We start from the raw sequence: 4,357 nt of genomic DNA, 5'->3' as shown, positions 1-4,357 counted from the left end.
AGTGCACAAGTACATACACCCTACTTTTTTTGCATTCCAGTTTTTTGAGAAAAAGATTTTGAAAACGCACTTGATATCAGATCAAGTGTTTGGAATTTATTGTGAAAAAGGTGTGTGAAGAATGAGGTAGAGATAGAGATAGGTTGAGAAGTGAAATATTGGAGAATAGAATGAGAAGTGAAAGGGGTAATGGAATGGTTAATGATGGTGAGATGCTTGACGTTGGACAAGTACCCGTGTTGCTTTGGAGTGAGTTTAATTTAGAAAACACTTGACATGTGATCAAGTATGCTTTTTGTCTTTTGAAAGAGTCTTTTTATCGTTTGATTTTGTCTTTTTTAGTTAGCATGCAAAGAAATCATGAAAGGAAATTAAACCTAAACTATTACACTTTCATGGGGATGGGGGCATATGACCCATAATAGGGGGATGATACCACACAATGCAAGAGAATGGAAACCATACAAGTTGCATCCCAAGTAACATACCTAAAATAATTGAGTGTAATAGTTTCCTCACATGTAAACAACCAATACAAGTAAGATGATAAGAAATGGTGATTATGGGAATATAACTTGGATCAAACTTGAAGTTACATTATTCATGACAAACAAACAATGCAAGTGGAGTTAGTATGGATCAAGGTAAATGGAAAACAATGCATCAAAGTAAGTTTATTTAATGGCATCATAAAATCAATAGGAAATGAATTCAATATGGATAATCAATGACCATTAACCACATGAACAATATAGGAAATAATATTTACACAAGGCATAGTATCCAAGGCAAATTGAAGTGACATTTTCAATTTGACAATAAAATCACAAATCAATAGACAATTTGAATGAAAGTTAACATAATGGAAAAACATGGAAAAATAAACATCTAAGCATATTATTAAATCATGAATTATATCAACAAAATGAATTAGCATGGATCATTAAACCCTAAAGAAAAATTGTACTAATCATGGGAAGATTGATCAACATGGAATTAACTTCTAAAATCCAAAATTTAATTAAAAAATGATTAAATCTAATCATATCATAATTAAACCTAATTAAACTACATGATAGAGATATCAAACTAATCTAATTCTGACATTAACAAAAGATTTATGCACAAGAATGTAGAAAAAATCAGAAGAAAAATTTAAGCACAAATTAATTAAGATAATTTAAAATAAAACAAGATGGAATTAGGGTGAGAATATGAACTAGGAAAGGGGTGAACATTTATTAAAGAGTGTGGATAGAAACTTCTTGGGCCTCAAACCCAAGCTCCAAACATCCCGGGTTCATACATCATTGTCATTTCCATGCAAACAAGTCAAAACGCAAAGAACTTCGTCAAGAACTCGACTCAACATTTCTACCTCGCGTTCTCTCCCAAAAAAAAACTAAACGAAGAAACAAGAGCAATAAACGAATCCCTACTTCAGGTTTATCACCACATCGTGATAATTATCCATCATTCAACAAACCGAAATTCATTGCAATATCGAATTCAAGAGCTTGTTCTTGCATGCAGATAAAAGGGATCAAAAAGGAGAAAAGAAACCTACCAGATTGAAGCTCTGATGCGGTGGCTCAGGTAATGAATCCCTCTTATCTTTCTTTCTTCGATCTTCCCTGTTTTCAGCTTCTTCTCTTCTTTCTGCGTCGACGAATATCTTACATGCTTGCGTGAGAGATTGAAAAATTGTGAGTTTCATTGTAGAGGAGCTGAGATAATTGTGTAGATTGAAGGGAGTGAATGGTGAATGGAAGGGAGTGGTTCAGAGAGTTTGTGCAGAGTGACTCAGAGAGTTTTGAAGACTGAAAAAAAATTGTTTGTGATGGGTGTAGAAGTCTCTTTCGAAGAGTGAATTTGAGAGCTTTTGATCAGTGATTCTGGGAGTTTTTGATAATGAGTGTTGAAGATTCTTGAGGAGTGAATCGTGGTTTCTAAAGAGTGAAAACTGAGACTTTGTGAAGAGTGAAAAAGTTTTGAGAATTTTGATCAGTGAATCATGTGTTCTGAAGAGTGAATGATGAGAATCAAAGAGGGTGAAATGTTGATAATTTTTGTGAAGAGTGGAAAAAGTTCAATGGTTTATGAAGAGTGAAAAGTGAAAAAAGAATCCCCCGAAAGTTGCAGGGAATTTGTTTATATAACCTCCATTTGTTAGCTTCTTCTGTTTAGTTCTTCTAGGTAAATATGTTGGTTAAAAGATTGAAGTTAGTTGCAAATTGATTTGGTTGGTTAGAAGTTTGTTTTGTCAGTTAGAAAAAGGGTTGGATTAGTTAGTTATGAGGGAGTTAAGTGAAATGGTGAGTTTGTTCGATAATGTTGCAGGTGAAAATTGGCTTATAATTCCCTATTATGCACATTATGCAGGTGGATTGGTTTTTTTTACTGAGTTAGGCATTTACAGGTTGAAACTATATTGAGGTCTGTTGTGTAATTTGCAGGTGGATTAATGGCTCTGAGTTATGGAAATTTGTAGGGGAATTAATTATGGGTTGTCAAATGTAAGTCAAATGTATTGGTTTTCTATCATGAAATTTGTAGATTGAATTGTTTTTGGAGTTAGAAAATATGCAGGTGAATCATTGTTTCACTCTGTTATGAAACTTTGCAGCAAATCACTTATTCAACTTTGTTAATGCCATTGCAAGTGGAAATGAATTTTGTAGGGAAGTTAATGTGAGTTGTTAGGCAAAAAGAAAGTGAATGAATTGGTCTGTTGAAAAATATGCAGGTGATTTACATTGTGAGTTTATGAAAAATTGTAGTGAAATATATTGTTCTGTTGAAAATGTTCATGCAGGGCTTTATATCATTTTGTGCTGATGTTAGAAAGGTTTATGCAAGGATTTGTTTTTCTGTTGTTCTATTGTGTAATTGCAAGTGAATTATGTAGGTGAATATGAGTTATTATCATGCCTATTGATGGATCTACTTGGACAATGTTATTATTGGTCTGTCAAAAGGGATGCGTGGAACTGATTTGGGATTGGGATTGGGCTAATAGAAATTTTGAATTTGTGTATTAAATATGTAGTGAAATTGGAATGTGTAATTGGATTATGTATGGAAAAGTCTGAAATTGATTTGTATGAATTGGATTGTATGGAAAGTGATTAAATGCCATGGAATATTTGACTTAGAAATTGAATTGGATGTTATGTGTATGTACATGGAATGTTTTTAATCATATATAGAATGTGAAATGAATTGATTGGTATGGATTTGAAGGGCATGGAAATGTGGACTTAAGGACTTAGGGGTAGATGGTTGACTTTGGTGAATTGGTTGACCAAAATCAACATTTGACCAAAGTTAACTGTAGGTTACACTAGGGTTTTCTCTTGATGCAAATGTAAGGACTTGAAAAAATGCACGTGTAATGACTTGATGACTTGTAATGTGAAGAAATGTTGAATGAATAAACTTGGCTTTCTACTTAAATAAAACATGGCTTTATGACTCTGTTCAAATATTTTCCTCAAGCAACAATGAATGAAACTTGGTTTGAATATAAAATAAAAGATCTTGAAATGATTGAAAACTTGACTTAAAACTTGGACCTTAATATTGAATGAATCAAACAATGCAAGACTTGGATCCAAACCAACAAAGATGGACTAATTCAATGACCAAAGATATGAAAAGAGGCCGACCAGTCAAATATCAACTTCACAGTTACCCATCCATAATTGCAATCCTTGATTAAACTTCAATACCAAGATACAATCCTCTATGACTCATTAGGTGCCAACAACCAAGAACTAGGGTTTTGGTTAATCACAAGGTCAAAAGTCCAACAACATGGCTCTCAAGCACCAATTATACCTGATTAGGGTTGCAAACCAAGCACAAAGCTCCACAACCACACCCCAACACACGGGCCCATAATCAGGGTTTAGGGATCAACTCAATGTTCAAAAGGTCAATCATAAGATTCCACAGGAGCAAAGTCAAGAATTAGGGTTTCCCGCTACATGAGCTCTAAGAAAAACCCTGGCTCTTATAACCATAAACTTTTAATCTATGATGCTTGATTGAAAGTGTTAATCATGAATGAATGATGCACATGAATGAGGCATGTATGAGTATAGATGAATCTCAAGTAATAGGTTAGATGAAAGGTGAGAAGGGGAAGGTAAATTTTGGGGTATGACAGTTGCCCCTATTTAATCTTCTCTGACCTGAAGGTATGAATAACAACGAGTTTCAAACATTCTAGGTAGGAGAAGATTAATATTAAAATAACCAAGAAATTTACATGTAGGGAATGAATGAAATGAATGAAAAATAGGGTAAGGATATTAATGGAAAACTCTTTAATGGATGGTGTATATGTTTTGAT

General features: G+C 33.5%; 1 long non-coding RNA gene across 2 annotated transcripts; it reads left to right on the top strand.

The window, feature by feature from the left end:
• Positions 1–1,311: 1,311 nt before the first annotated feature.
• LOC127119143 (uncharacterized) lies at positions 1,312–3,183 on the top strand. Of its 2 annotated transcripts, XR_007802662.1 has the most exons (3): positions 1,319–1,596; positions 2,457–2,516; positions 2,627–3,183. It is a non-coding gene; the product is annotated as an uncharacterized LOC127119143 (long non-coding RNA). The 2 variants fall into 2 exon arrangements; XR_007802661.1 differs by having other exon boundaries at positions 1,312–1,596; positions 2,457–3,183.
• The last annotated feature ends 1,174 nt before the right edge of the window (positions 3,184–4,357 follow it).

The sequence above is a fragment of the Lathyrus oleraceus genome, chromosome 2 (assembly GCF_024323335.1).
Source record: "Lathyrus oleraceus cultivar Zhongwan6 chromosome 2, CAAS_Psat_ZW6_1.0, whole genome shotgun sequence".
Taxonomy (NCBI): Eukaryota; Viridiplantae; Streptophyta; class Magnoliopsida; order Fabales; family Fabaceae; genus Lathyrus; species Lathyrus oleraceus.
This window is presented reverse-complemented; position numbering and strand designations above follow the sequence as displayed.